General features: G+C 47.3%; 1 protein-coding gene across 2 annotated transcripts in view; it reads left to right on the top strand.

Moving 5' to 3' along the window:
- The window catches only part of CTBP2 (C-terminal binding protein 2), a 290386-nt gene that overhangs the window by 153234 nt on the left and 122160 nt on the right, over nucleotides 1-14992 (top strand). Inside the window, exon 1 of one of the 2 annotated variants that reach the window (XM_050305342.1) lies at nucleotides 884-999. The exons of the other annotated variant lie outside the window; for it this stretch is intronic. The gene's annotated coding sequence lies outside the window, so the exon portion shown is untranslated. Of the gene's footprint in view, nucleotides 1-883; nucleotides 1000-14992 lie in introns of those variants that run through there. 2 annotated transcript variants of the gene reach the window in all.

Here is a 14992-nt window from a genome sequence, read left to right as displayed (position 1 = left end):
CCCCGCAGGCTGAGCGGGATGTCCCCCCCACCCCCGGTGGCGGTGCCCGCGGTGATGGGGACCCCGTGGGGGCCGCGGTGGGCGCGGGTGGCCGAACAAAGGCGGCCCCTGCCCGCTCCCCCCCCGCCCCTCCCGGGCCGCCGCCGAGCGCAACAGGCGCCGCGCCCCGCGGAGCCCCCTGCCCGCCCCCGGAGCCCCGCAGAGCCCCGGTCCTTCCCCGTACGGTCCCGGTGCCGGTACCCCCCACCGGCGCCTCCCGCCGCCCCCCCGCCCCTTCCTCGCTGCGTCTGTTTGTACTTTAGCTGATCCACTAATCCCCCGAGAGAGCCTATTTGTAGTGAAGAGTATCTATAGGGGGCGAGGCTGGTCCATGTGGGTTTGTGTCATTGGTTTGCAAGGAGAGACCCCGCCTATTGCCCAAAAAAAAAAAAAAAAAAAAAAAAAAAAAAGAGAGCGAGAGAAAAGAAGAAGGAAAAAAAAAGAAAAAGAAAAAACACCGAGGCAGTGAGAGCCCCTACCTCTCCCCGCTCTCCGCTCACCCAGCGTGGCGAGGGGGAGCGGCCGCTCCGCCCAGCGCCACCCGGGCACTTTCTGGCTTAAAAAAAAAAAAAAAAAAAAAAAGGCAGCAAACAAAAAAAGGAAAAAAATTAACAAAAAAAAAAAAAGAGGAAAAAGAGAAGAGGAGGGGGGGGAAGAAAAAGAGCGGCCCTCCTCCCCCCAAGTTGCAATTAGCATCCTCCCCGCTGCTGCTGCGGGGCTCCGGTGCCCCCGTCCGCTCCCGGCGCGGCGGCGGGCGGAGCAGGAGAGCGGGGAGAGAGAGGGGGGGTGGGGGGGGGGAAGGATTAAGTTGGTGTTTTTTTTTTTTTTTTTTTTTGTGCGGTGTGCGAGCGGGTGGCGTTTTTAAGGTGGATCTCCAGCGAGCAGAGCCCGGCGGTGGCGGCGGATGCGGGCAGGGATGCGGCGCTGAGAGCGGCGCGGGGCTGGCGCGGCCGGGAGCAGGTAAGGGAGCGGCGGCGGCGGCGCTTCCCGGCGAGGAGGACAAGGGAGAAGCGAGGACATCTTTGCTCTAGTGAATCTCACCGGCGATGAGGATGGAGGAGGCAAAAAAAAAAAAAAAAAAAAGAAATACGAGGAAGGGAGGGTGGGTGGGAACGCGATGGTGCTGGGAGGCGGGCGCGCAAGTTGAGCGGGTGGGCGCGGAGCGGCGGGTGAAGTGGGAAATCTTTTGTTGTGCCGGGCCCCGCATTGTTTACTTAGTGCCGAGAGCCGCCGACAACATCTGCCGGGGGATTAGCAGGGCGGCGGCGGGAGGAAAGTTTGGGGAAGGGGGGAACCCCGCGGTGCGGCGCGGCCGCTGCTCCGCGGACGCGGCGCCCGCGATGCGCTGGGTTAATTTTTTCTTCGGGGGGGTGTGGGGGGGGGGAAGGCATGAGTGTATTTAGTTATTGCCTTTTTTTTTTTTTTCCACTTAATTTTAAGGTTATTTAGAATTTTTTTTTTAATTTTCATTTTTTTTTAAATTCTTTTATTTTGGCTCAATAATCGCACTCGCCCCGCAGTCACTTAGCAACTCTCCGCGCTTTAGCCCGCGGAGGTGCGCGGTGCCCGCGGGGCCGCGCCTTGCTCCTTCCCCCCTCCTTTTACCCACTTAGATTTCAAAATAATTTCACCACTATTTATTTATTTATTATATCCCTCCTTCCCCCCCGATTTGGACATTTTAAACCCTTCCTTGTATCACTAGAATGGAAAATCAGAGGGGGTGCATGGATTTACGCGCTGAGATTGTTCTTTTCACACCCTCTCCAAAAAAAAAATAACACACACACACACCCCCAAACTTGCAGGACTTGCAGGAGGGGAAAGAATAGCCTTTTGTCCTGCCGAGGGACGTGCCCCCAAGGTAAATCCTGGCTGGAGCTTAGCGCCTGGTACTTTGCCGGGTCCCAGGGCTCTGGCTGTGCTGGGGAGGAGGAAAGTAGGAGATGGAGATCTCAAAGTAGTAGAAGTAATTTCTTCTTTCAGCTACACTTCTCCGCTGCCTTTGAATTGCCTGCAATGAATGTACGTAGCTCTAATTGAAGTACTTTAATCATTCACACTTGATTAAGTATACCGTGACCAGAGGAGAGGAATACACACGGCTCCCTAGAACGGGAGGGATGGGATGACATTTTAATCCCGTGTTTTAAAAAACATTAGTGAAGCAGGAAAAAACCGATCGCCGGTGACGGTTCGGTATAATGGTCCCTTGTTTTCATACAGATGGTGGCTTTCCGACGGGATGAAATTGCAGTTATTGCAGATATTTGGGGGGGGGGGGGAGAAGGCACGTACTTTTCAGTTTGTTTAAGCAGAGTGAAGAAAATAATGATAGACGAGATGCCTGGTGGCAAAATGCTTTTGTTCCTGTTTCCATCAGTGCATAAGGGCGCCGACCTGCTTTAGCATTCTTTAAAGGTCTCTTTACCAAGGAAAATTGAAGACGGTCTCATTATAGGAGAGTGTGTTCAGAATACTATGAGGTATTTATGAATTCAGAGGTGATTGTTGGATCTCAGACATTTCAATTACGCATCCTGTAGTAAAAAAAAAAAAAAAAAAATTATTTGTAGCAGTGTGTTCTGTAATCTGTTATTTCCATAAAGCTGATTTATGCTCGAGCTCCGGAGCTGGGCAAGGGAATGGGTCCATCCACAGGGCTCGATTTGTGTTCTTTGCCTCACAAAACTTTCTGCTGCAGGGGCAGCCCTGTAGAAGTTCCTGTGGAAGCGATTGTTTGGGAAACGTCAGCTATCGTCAGTATTTTTTTTTTTTTTGTGGAAAATCTGGCGTGGTGAATGAAGGGTGGTATTTTTAGAAAGGAGCTTTTTATTTTTGGAGGCGTTTGTGAAGCCCACCTGTTAACCATTAGCGGGGACAGAGGTTGGCTTTCATCGTTCGCAAACCCGGGCGCATCTGGGGGCTGTGGCTGTTACTCACTTGATCCAAGCTCTTTCCAGTCATGGACAATCAAAGGTGTCTTTCCCTTTAAAAGTCATAACCAAGGATTTCTAAAGCTGAACAGAAAATAGGGTAGTTTGGTTAGAGCCGTGGCACTCTCCCGTGTTTTGGAAGCGTGGTTGCAGGAGCATTTGACTTTTCCTTTTCCGCCTGGAATTTCAGACCGACATGCTTCCTTGGTCCAGAGTTTTATTGTCAACTTTATAGCGTACAAATCATAGACGATGTTTCCTTGCCATCAGCTTTCCCTCTTTTTAAGGTAGTTTTCTCCTCTCCAGCCCATGTGGGATCCTGGGGCTGGGCTGGCAGGGCGGCTCCAGAGCGCGATGTCCCGCAGAGCTGCTGCCCCACAGCCCACTTTACTGACAGCTCCCTCTCATCCCCCTTGCTTTTCCAAGGGCAAAGTTGTGCCCTTTTCCACTCCTACTTTTCCTTAATTCAAAGGAATGTCCTCATAGCAAGAACTGTAGCAGAGACTGTCATCTTTAATGCCGGTGCCTCAGTGCAGAGGTTTGTCACTGGGGTCTGGTGGTAACATTCCTTGTATCAGGAAAAACATCACCCTCAAAGTATGAGGTCCCAGGCACGAGCTGGAAGTGGTGTACTGAAGCCTTTGGCCGGGAAAGTTGATTTATCCATGGGGCTGGCTGCAGTTCAAATAAAACTTCTTCAGTTCAGCTGACTCTGGCAGGAATGAAATACTCTAATGAAAAAACACCCTGAATCTGGGTTTGCCCAACCATTTGGAAAAGGTAGGTTAATTTTCCCTGGGTTTTTTTGGGGGCTGTTTACTAGCTGTGGGAATTGAAAGCAGCTCCATGTTTATGTGGAAGAAATGGAAAGGCTTCTCGGGACACAGCACTGGCAAATTGCAAGTGTTTTGTTGGGATCTGGTGGATGATGCTGTCTCATAAAACCTGATGGGTGTCACATTTACTCCTCACATCAGATCTAGTGTGAGTATTCCTGCCTTTGCTCTATATTCTTGGTGTAGTGAGTTAAAGAAGCAGAGAGGGGAGCTGCTGGAGAGCAGCTCTTAAATCTGGGCTGATTGCTTACACCTGCCCTAGAGGTTGGGGGTTTTTCAGCCCCCTCACCCCAGCTGTTAAGGATATTCAAATTATAGGCTCTGACAGGAGAAAGGGCGTCAGGGCTCACAGGTGAATTTAAAGACCATGTGTGGGTGGTGTGAGGTGATTGCTGGTCCCCTCTTGCAGGGAGCACTGAAACTTTGAAGGGGAGGTTTTAGCAGGTCCCTGCTGGTTCCTCTCTGTTTGCTGAGATAAGACAATTGTTTTAGCCGGGATTTGATTGGTGTTTTCTCTACTGCTGTTTGTGGTGCTGGAAGATGCAATTCCAAAACGTGGTTCATCACACCCAGGTAGGAAGATGTAATTCCAAAATGTAGATTGTCGTGTTCAAGTTTGCCTGGGCCAACTCTCGTTCCTTCTGCCATGTTCCTGTGGCTTGTGGGTTTTTTTTTGCTCCTTCTCCTTTGCCAAAAAAATAAGATTTAGGTGAAAGGATGAAAAAATGCCATGACTGTTCTTTTCCCCAGCAAAGGTGTGGAAACCAAACCTTCTCATTATGCCACATGTCTTGTCCTTCTGCTTAGCTCCATCATGGTGAAGAGTTTGGTATCTTTGGAATTTTACTAAGGAATAGCCACATAAAATTTTGTGTGAACTCAACAGGAGTTGGTGACAGAGCACAGAAAAATCAGTTGTTATTTATTTACTTTTATTTATTTAGTTCTACAGTGAGGTACTCCTGTTTCTTGCACTGTGAGCCCTAGTGATTTCTTAAGAACCAGGAGTAAACATCTGGAGCTTTTTAATTAGTTTTTTGTTTCTCCTCTGTAAGGTGGTAATGCTGGTGGGACATTGCAATTCACTTTGGTTGGTTGGTTGGGTTTGTTGTACGTGGTCTGGTGAGGTGGTGCTGTGTGGGAAGGTCACAGTGGTCCTGCTGCCAAAGCTTATGGGCTTTTTTGCTCTTGTAATGATTTCATAGAGTCATCATAGAATTATAGGATGATTTGGGTTGGAAAGGACCTTAAAGTTCATCCAACTCTGACCCCCTGCTATGGGCACTGATATCTTGCACTAGACTTAGGTGGCTCAAAGCCCCACCCAGCCTGGCCTTGAACACTTCCCAGGATGTGCTGTGATTTTTTTTTTTTTTTTTTTAGTGCCTGGGTTATATTATTGGGAGCTTCTGTGGGATTATTAAAAAGAAATACACCAGTTAGATGGGAAGAGCATGTGGTGGAACCAGCATGGCCCAATGGAGAGGTTTGAATCTGCATGCTGTGAAGGTCAGTGCAGGTGGGATGAAATTTGCTTTGGCTGGTTAGGGTCTGCAGTTATGCACCTAGAATACCATCACCTTTCAGGATCCCCCTGCTCCACAGCTGGGAGCTGTGTGCTCAAGGATTACAGGGTTATTTTGGATAATTCAGCCTTGTTTTCCAAATACATGGTACTCTGGGTGGATCAAAGTAGGCATCTTGATAGGTGTCTATAAAGTCCCATCTGTTCTGGGCCTTTACTATAAAATGCAAATAAAACCCAAGTTACTTGAACACATCAGTTGTAGACTTTAATTACTAATGACTTGTTCCTCCAGCCTTACCTGGCAGTAATTTCATGTACCCTTTAATCCAGTAAAAAAAACAGTGGTCCTGCTGAAGTACAGGGCACCTGTCCATCCCTCCTGATGGCAGTAGGTTTTCTGTGGTTAAAAACAACTTGCTTGGTTGTTGAATTTTGGGCTCTGCTTCACCCAGGTCCTTTCCCTAATCCCACCAGCAGTCAGAGCAGTGTGAGATTAGGATTATGGTGGCCAACTCGAGGTTGACCAAATCACACCATTCTTTGGGCACAGGTGTAGAGCACAGGGTGCCTTGGCAGTGAGTTTTGTGAGGAGGTGCTGGTAGGAACCTCGCTGAGCTGACGTTCACACCAGGTCAGCCGTGGTCGCTCCGTGTGCGTAAACTTGTGCAATGTTGTCAAACACTCAGCCTCTATTTCTTTGCAGCAGCACATAGCAATTATTTCTGAAATAGACCCCTGAAGCACAGCGTAGAGGGAGAATGTGTGGATTACAGACATAATATTTACAAGGAGCCAAGTCTTTAATGAGACCAGGAGTAATGCAGATGGATTCTTTGTTGCTAAATAGAACAGATATGTAATGGATGCTTTTTTTTTTTATTTTATTTATTTATTTATTTAAGTGACCCATTCACTTTGGAAAAAGAGGAGCTTCTGTGCTGAGGAGGTTGGCACAAAATTGTGGGATATTCCAAAATCGGCCTGGCTTTTGGTTATTACTGTTATAACTGTAAGGTGTGGCTCTGCAAGGTATGAGCAACCCTGGCTGGGAGCACAGATGAGCCCCTTTGAAATGCTGATGGGCTTCAGGAAGAGTGGCAGGTGTAGGAGGACTGCAGTGTCAGCCCCAAAAGAGGATGACACAGGGATGGAGCTGGTACATCCTTGTTGGGGTAGAAAATAAGCAAAACCATAGCTGGGTCCTGTGCAGATGGTGGGTGTCACACCATGGCGTGTGATGAGCTCTGCAGCTCCTCCTGCAGTGATGGATATTCCTGTTTATATTTAGGGGAAGCTGCTGTGATAGGTGTAATGAGCTCTGCAGGTCCTCAGCCTGCAATTATGGGTATTTCTGTTAATATTTAGGGGGAGCTGCCATGACCTGTTTCCTCCCCTCTCACTAAACAATTCCCCTCTGGCCCTGTTGGTGCCTGCCGGTGGCAGCACTGTCAGCCAGGGTGGCTCCCAGCTATCCTGCATCTTTTCCAGCATCCCAAGCAGGTGTGTTTTACCTCCACGGACATCCCTGGCTGAGGCTTCCCCCTGGTATGGGGTCTCTGACTGCCTTATTCCTCTGTGGGTGATGCACAAGGAGCACTTTGGGCGTTGGGAGCGTGTAGTTTGAATTCCAGATAAAGTTTTTATTAAAAATTGACCTTTTGCAGACTCCTTGGAGTAGCTGCATCTTGGCTTTCCCCTCTCATTTCTCCTTGTTTTTTTCAGAGTATCCTTTAGGTTTACCATAATATATCTGTGTGGAGAGTGTCCTTTGTTTGTGTTAGCTGGAGGGAAAACCCTACAAATAATTTCCCTTTTAAAAATACGTGAAGTGAGACCAAATATAAGATATTGTATTAATACCTGTACAACTACCGTAACGAGTTCACTTTTTTAACTTTTGTGCTGAAAACCAGGTTTTCCTTGAGACAGGATGTTGGAAGGAATCAGTAAATTAAGCAAAGTAATAAGGCTAAAGATGTTACACTTAGAAGTTGAGAGACTTGAGTTTTGCTGTGACTAAATGTGGATGAAGTCAATTTCAATATATGGGGGGAAAAAAAACCCTTTTCATCAGCTTTCATGATTTCAGTTGTCTGACGTTTCATGATCCCACAGCACAAGCTTGTGTAGATTTTATATTTACCACTGGTCTGAGCTGGTCCCTCTTTTCATACAAAAAAAAAGGGTACAATGCAACATTTGAGCCTGGAATTAGGGTGTCCTAAAGTTTAGTACTGGAATACCTGTGCTAACTAACTTTGCTAGTAACAGCAGTGCTTCTCAGATGAAATACATATTTTACCTGTTTTCTGTTCCCAGAAGGAAGCAGGATTGTTTTATCTGCTGTAACATCATTCCTCAGTGAAGCATCAAAATGACATATTTTTCCCATCTGTATATCTGTGTATCTGGACAGCAAAAGCTGTGAGTTAGAATCAGCTCTGATAGATCTGGGGAGAAAAAGTGCAACTTTGGTTTTGTCTAGCGAGAAGTTCGACAGAATTCTTGGATCTGTGCTTTCTTGGAGGTGACCCAACCTCACTAAATACCGGTTCCAGCCTTGCTTGGGGTATGAAATCTCACTGTGGTCCAGCCCCAGGCAGTGAGGTTTCAGCCACTGATTTCTGGGTTGTTGTGGTTGTTTCTGAAAAAGTTTCAGTTGAATGGTGTGTCAGGAGGGAGAATCTGTCTCTGCTTGTCTGTTCTCCCTTCAGCCATCGCCCTTCCAGCCTGTGCTCTGGGTTGTTTAAGCTGCTGGATGCCGATTTGGGGTGCTCAGCTCTTATGATATGCTCAATGTCTGCACATCCAGGTGCCTGGGAACGGAATCAATAGCAAAGAACAGGAATCAGAGCTCAGGGAAAGGGGTGTGGAGAGAAACTGTGGCTGGTAGTGATGAGGACAACAAACAATTCTGCAAAATACTAGAAATCAAACTAGGTTATTAGGTGAGGTTAATAGAACATCAAAAATATTTCACTTTTTTGGGGCAAATGATGTGTTTAGTCCCTGTTAAGACTGTGGTAAAAGTAAACGTTCTTTAGTCAGACCTTTGTGCACCAACCCCAGTGCCTCTCATCAAAAAAGGTTTACAGAGTAAACTGAGCCAGTAATGTGTATTTTTACTAAGTCTTGAAAGTAGTGGAGAGTTCCAGTGAACCGTGGCAATGCTTATCTTGTATTATTCTAGAAAAGCAGTAAATGGGCCAGGCTGAGTATCACAAACCTGTCAGCTCAACGTGAGTCCTGGACAGGCGCTCCGAGTCACTGGTAGGGATTTATTTAAGGATGGAGACAGGATGGTGATGCACTCGGTCTCCAGTGGCTTGGGTTTAGGGGCAGCACATCCCTGAGAACTAACTTTTCTGTTTCCAGGAATCCCTCATTGATTGGATTGATAAAGGTGACCGAGGGAGGGTTTATTTCCTTAGAATTGGTCAGTAAATGCAGCTTGGTTACAGCACTGCTCTTTGGGCTGGGGACGTGCACCAGAACAACTGGCTGAGACCCAGCAGAGCGTCAGCTCTCAAAATCCTGTGGTAAAATCAGGAATAATTCCCAAACATCCCCTTGTAGCAGCCTCTCTGAACGCTCCTTTTTGTCCTTGCGCTGCTTAACGTGCGAGCGGGCCGTGATAAGGCAGAGAGTCACTGCAGCCGAAGCTTGAAATGTCACCAAGATTGGGAGAGTGGTAAATAACGAACAGGAGTGACCGCTGGTGAAAGCAATTTGTATTGCCTGGATACAAGCAGGTAATGTTTCTCAGATGGCCAGCTGTAAATTTCCTCTATCTGAGGGCAAACAACGCTGGGCCGTGGCTGCAGGATGCTGTCTGGAGAAATCAATGTCTTTATGGAGGAGCGGGGAGTCACGAGCCAGCGCCGCCAATGTGATATTGTGGGCAAAGGTCTTGTGTGCTCCTTGTCTGCGCTGGCAGGTGGCTGCCAGGCTGGAGCAGGGACGTGACAGCCACCCCTGTCCCCGCTGCCTGGCAAGGAGCGGCTGCGGGAATGCCCAAGGAGTCGGGAAGGGATGCACGAGAAGGGTCCAGGACCTCCATTCTGCTGGACTTATCCAGGAGAGTGTTGGAAGGTAAATTGATTAAGGGAATTAGTGTTATCACGGGGGAAAATAAATTGAATAATAAAAAAGCTCTCAGATCTGGCAGGCAGGGTTTTAACAAGACCTGGATGCTGGAAGGTGAAGCCAGGGAAAGAACAGGGTGAAGGTCCATGGTTTCAGCACTGTTCGATGGTGGAAGAAGCTGCTGAAGGTGCTGGTGGTTTCTCGACCTTTGGAAATGCTGAATTCAGGGGTGTTTGTTCATTGGAGTGAAAGAGGCTCGAGCAGTGATTAATTTAGGTAAGTTACTGTGCAGTGTGTCAGGCTAAAAAATCACAACGGTCTCTTCTGACCTCAGAATCCCTGAAAGCCTGTCATTTAAATGAGAGCATCCAGGTGTTTGCAGATCCTAAGGACCAGCACGACAGATTTTCTTCGAGAAGATGACTTGCAGAGAGGAGACCTGCATCTGAAGGTGGAGATTACAGAGTGGGACCCTGAGCACTCAGGAAAACTCCAGTAGGTTCTTCTTTTCCCCACCATTTCCCTAAAAAATGCCTTGTGTCCACCACAGGGATGAGTTACTTCCAGTGTCAACACCAGGTACTTGGCACAGGGTGAGAAGTTTGCAGGGGCCATGTTAGTCTATATTGTGGCTAATGCCTGCGTCAGGTGTGAGCTAATTTAGGTGCAGGAAGGAAATGAGGGAAGATTACTTTTTTTTGATGGTTTTGTGTTTTATCTGATCATGCAGAATTTATTCAAACTCCCAGCCAGCTCTCTGTGGCCACAGAACATCAGAAATAGCTCTGTGAGACCCTGGTGGGAAACTTAGGAGCAGAAGAGTGAAAACTGATCAAACCAGGTCAAATCCAGATTTAAACATCACTTGTACATTGCTGGTGTAGTGATTGTGTTTGTGTGCACGTTTATTTTTGGAGGAAGAACATACAGTTGGATGTTTGCAGATTTACTCTGCTTTTATGTGAGTTTGCAGATGGATCTGTCCATGTCATCCATCATTCATGGATGAGGTTTGTGGGATCACTGGGCTCCAGTCCATGCTGTGCTTGAGCATGGAGCTGTTCTGGCACAAATGTGGTTTCAGATCCCCTTTCTGTGTGTATGTATCTATATCTGCATACACCACTATAGTATATATCTACCTCTATATCTATACACAGAGCTATACATATAGAAATGTAAATATGTATATACAGAGGTCTGTATCTGCTGGGTTTTTAGGTCTGGAAGTCGTATATGTTAAAAACCCAGTTGCAAAGAAAACAAAGAATATGTGAAAACATCGAACTAATGATGTTTAGTGGCTCATTTGGCCACTCAAGGTCTCCGTGTTCTGTCTGACCTCTGGGAGAGAAACTGGAGCAAACCAGGAATTTGTTGGTGCAATTAAAACTGGGCGGGGGGGGAAGGAAGGACAGTAAGATGGGCTCACATGGTAACACAGCTTGGGCTTATGCTGTGAATTAGGGACATTTAGATGTTTGGCTTTGTATGATTCAGCTTAAACAAACAAACATTGCATTAATCTCATTACTCAAGCAAGTGAAATAAACCTTTAAGGCACTTAAACGCTGCCCACAGTGGTGAACTGTCAGACCAGCGAGACCCATTTCCACACAGCACAGCTACTCCTGTGTGTAACATTACTCATCTGAGTAAGTGCTCACAGGAGGGGGAGCCAATTTGGGGCTGGTGGAAGGGACCCACAACTGCTCCTGAGTTGGGAGGGACCCATGAGGATCATCCAGCCCAACTCCTGACCCTGCACAGACACCCCGACAATCCCACCCTGTCCCTGAGAGTGTTGTCCAAACACTGCTTGAGCTCTGTCAGCCTTGGGGCTGTGACCAAACCCTGGGGAGCCTGTTCAGTGCCCAACCACCCTCTGGGGAAAGAACCTTTTCCTGATATCCAGCCTAAACCTCCTCTGACACAGCTTCCTACCATTTGGGAATTGCATTGGTCTGGCTGGCAGAGCCAGGGGCACAAAGGGTGAGTTTTTTCTTCCAGGTGCTGGGCACTGCTCGTGATCCTGGCATGAGTCATCCACGTCTCTGTGTTACTTCTGCATCCTTCCACCATAAAAGATGGGATTTCAAAGGTCCTTGTAGGGAATGGAGTAACCCTCCCTAAAGTTGTCATTCAGAGCTGTGTATTCCTGTGTGCCTCGTCCTCCCCTCGCTCTGGTGGTGTGATGGATGTCACAAACCCCAGCCTGGAGAGGTTGGATATTTCCTTGTTAAATGTCCTGTGGACTGCACTTCTTTTAGAGGAGAATGTAAGAATGTCATTAATTTGGACATGTTAGACCAGCCTAGGAATTTTCTGTTGTCTTTCAATTGTGTTTGTTTTGGGCTCTGGTAAGGCAGAAAATGACTGAACCACATGTTATGTTTATAAGATCAAGAGTACCTTGCTATTTTCATACAGATCTCTTAATAGAGATTAAACACAAAATAAAGCAGAATGCATCAACAGTGATATTCCCATAAGCAATATTGTAACTTGTATGCAGTGTAATTATATTTTGTACACTTGCCAATTAAGCAGTTATGCTTTAGAGAAAAATTACTTTCAAGAGATGGAAGAAAAGTATCACAGTAAATCAAATAAAATATACATGTGTTAGAGGGTTTTGTGTATGCAGCTGAAATTTTAAAATTTCCTGCTATGTTCAGGTTGCCACATGCATAACCATGCTCTGTGTCCTGCAGCTTTTTTGGACTTGAAAATAGCAGATTTAAAAAAAAAAACAACAAGGCATGAAAAAAAGACTTTGCTTCCTGGGATAGCTGTGTGCCACATGAAGCTGAGATGCTCGGGAGTCCTGCTCTCCATCCCCACTCCTTTTGAGCTCCTGCCCAGTCCTGCTGCCCCACAGTAGGACAAGGTGTGGGTGCCAGCCAGGCATTTGGATCCATGCACCCCAAAGCCCAGGGCGAGTGCCCCACAGCTGGTGGCCACTGTGATAACATCACAGAACCATGGAATAGCTTAGGTTGGAAGGGACCTTAAAGATCATTCTGTTCCAACCCCTGCCATGGGCAAGGACACCTTCCACTAGCCCAGGTTGCTCCAAGCCCCATCCAACCTGGCCTTGGACACTTTCAGGGATGGGGCAGCCACAGCTGCTCTGGTCAACCTGTGCCCTCACAGGGCAGAATTTCTTCCCAATCTCCCATCTAACCCTGCCCTCTGGCAGTTTCCCTGGTATGTCTTGTCCTGTTTTGCTGGCTGTAGGTGTGGCACTTGGGACATGGTTCAGTGGTGGCCTTGGCAGTGCTGGGTTAATGGTTGGACTCGATGGTCTTGGAAGTCTTTTCCAACCTAAATTATTCTATGGTTTTATGAAAGATGTTTGGGGTTTGGGCTGGTTTTCTTCCCTTTTCAAGAAGTTTTGCTCTTGTTGCTCTCGAGTCAGTTTGTCCTTTCACTCTGCACTCCCCATGGTAGCTCACCACCTGATGGTGTGGGACTGTGCTGAGCCTTCTTTGTGATTAAAACCCTCAAAATAACCCTCTCCTAGAAATTCACTGCCTTCCTGTTCTTCACCTTCACGTGCAGCAGTGACACTGCAGTGTTGGGAGGGAGAAATGTCAGCGTTTCACTCACAGATTGGTGTTTGCCTGTAATTTCAGTGATGATCCTTTGCTGTCTTGGGTACCCTCAGCAGTTAGACCTGCTCTGAGGACTTGTGCAGGTGTTGTCTTGAGTGAGTGCTGCTGTGTTCATGTTCCACAAGCCAAGACCCTGAAATAACTTGCACAGAAGTGTACCCAGAAATGCTGATATCCAGTGTGTGGCTGGTCTGGGCTTCCTGGGAATTGGTGAGCTCTGTAAAGTCATTAGGAAGTTTCCAAGGTACTGATATTGGCTGAACAGGCAAACTTAGTGCAGGGTGACTGTTAGGGGGTTCAAGTTTGTGATAGAAGTGATACAAGCATTTATTTTTTTTTTTATACTGTGAGGTTTTTGTTTGAGGATTTCAAAACATTTTGCAGAGCATCAGTGGTTTAAGTGAGCTGGCAAAGACTATGGCCAGGCTGGATGGGGCTTTGAGCAACCTGGGCTAGTGGAAGGCATCCCTGTCCATGGAAAGGGGTTGGAACTGGGTGATCTTTAGGGTCCCTTCCAACCTAAACCATTCTGTGATTCTGTGCCTGTGTGTCTGAAAGGGGGCGAGGGGAACCCTGTGGCTCTTGCTCCCTGTCAGCTCTTGGGAGACTCTGCTTGTGTAAGATCTCTTCTGGGTTTTTTTTCTTCTAAATCACTAAATGTATGTTTTTGTCTGGAACTCACAACATTACTTTAAAAATCACTTTCTGTCATACAGAATTAAGAACATGTCACTTGAAATGTGTCAAACAAATATATTGGAGTGAAAAAACAACCCTCAGAAAACTCAGGGTAAGGTCTGCTGGGAGGGAAGTGCTGCAGAAGACTTCTTATGTTGTGGCTGGTGGCCTGGTGACCAACCCTGCCTCCCTGTAAGCCCTGGGATGTGTCTGGCTCTGGGATCTGGCTGTTCTCACTCCTGCACCAACACACAGCTGCATCCTGGGCTTGGAAATGTTTCCTCAAGTTGTAACGTGTGCTGTGTAGGGGAATAATTTGTCAGCAATTTAATGGTGGTCCTCACTGAAAGATACATCTGTGTTTTCAGCATAATTCCCTTTTATTTGAAGGGTTTAACTGGCCAGAGCGCTGTCTCCTGTGATGTGCATCTTTCCCAAATGAATTAATTAAAAAACACCCCACTTTCCAAGTGACCCTGCCGTCCTTTCCTGAACTCTCTAATACACAAACAGTCCTGTAGGTCAGATGAAGAAGGAATCCAGGCTCACCAGGTGTTTGTTTCTGTGGTGTGGCTGCCTTGGTGAGACACAGGGCTGGCAGTGTCAGAGCTATGGGAGTGGTGATCCCTTCGACACCCTGGACTAACACACCTGCAGCCTTTGGAATAAAGCTGTGTGTCATCCAAAGCACTCAGGTTCTAAATGGGAATATCTGAGCGTGCCTGGCACGGTTCTGTTTTTCTCAGTGTTACAAATCTGCACGCTTTCAAAGGCTTGCAGAAGGTGTTTGCATGGAAAAACTTGTCAAGAGAGTTTTGTTTGAAGGTGACTAAATAAAGCAGTGAAATAAATTTAAAAAAAAAAAAAAATCAGGGTGGTGTAGAGTAGGGTTCCCAGCTGCCCTCCACCTCTGTTCCTCTGGACCCTGGCATGCAGCATCACATTCCTGTGTGGGTTGTGCCAACTTCTGCCTTTCTCAGGAGAGTAACAATTACCTTTCCCCTCCCACACCGTCCCTTTGGAGTGCTGGATACACCCTGACAACTGCAGGGCTGTTGTTCCTCCCCTCCAGCCCCCTGCCTTTGGATCCTCAGGAGTCTGGAAGCCATGGCAAGTTTATTTCCCTTGGTTTATTTTTAGCCTCGTGCTCCTGGCCCTGCTGTTGACCCTGGCCATCACTTCACGATCCGATGGTGTGGGGCGGTGTAACACAGTGAGTCCGTGTCCGTGGGTGGGATTATTCCTCCAGGGAATTTACCTCGCTCATCCCTG

Source organism: Myiozetetes cayanensis, unplaced genomic scaffold (assembly GCF_022539395.1).
Source record: "Myiozetetes cayanensis isolate MyiCay16 unplaced genomic scaffold, myiCay2020 scf10, whole genome shotgun sequence".
In the NCBI taxonomy this organism is placed as follows: domain Eukaryota; kingdom Metazoa; phylum Chordata; class Aves; order Passeriformes; family Tyrannidae; genus Myiozetetes; species Myiozetetes cayanensis.
Note: the sequence above shows the minus strand (reverse complement) of the source record. Positions and strands in the feature narration are given on the sequence as shown.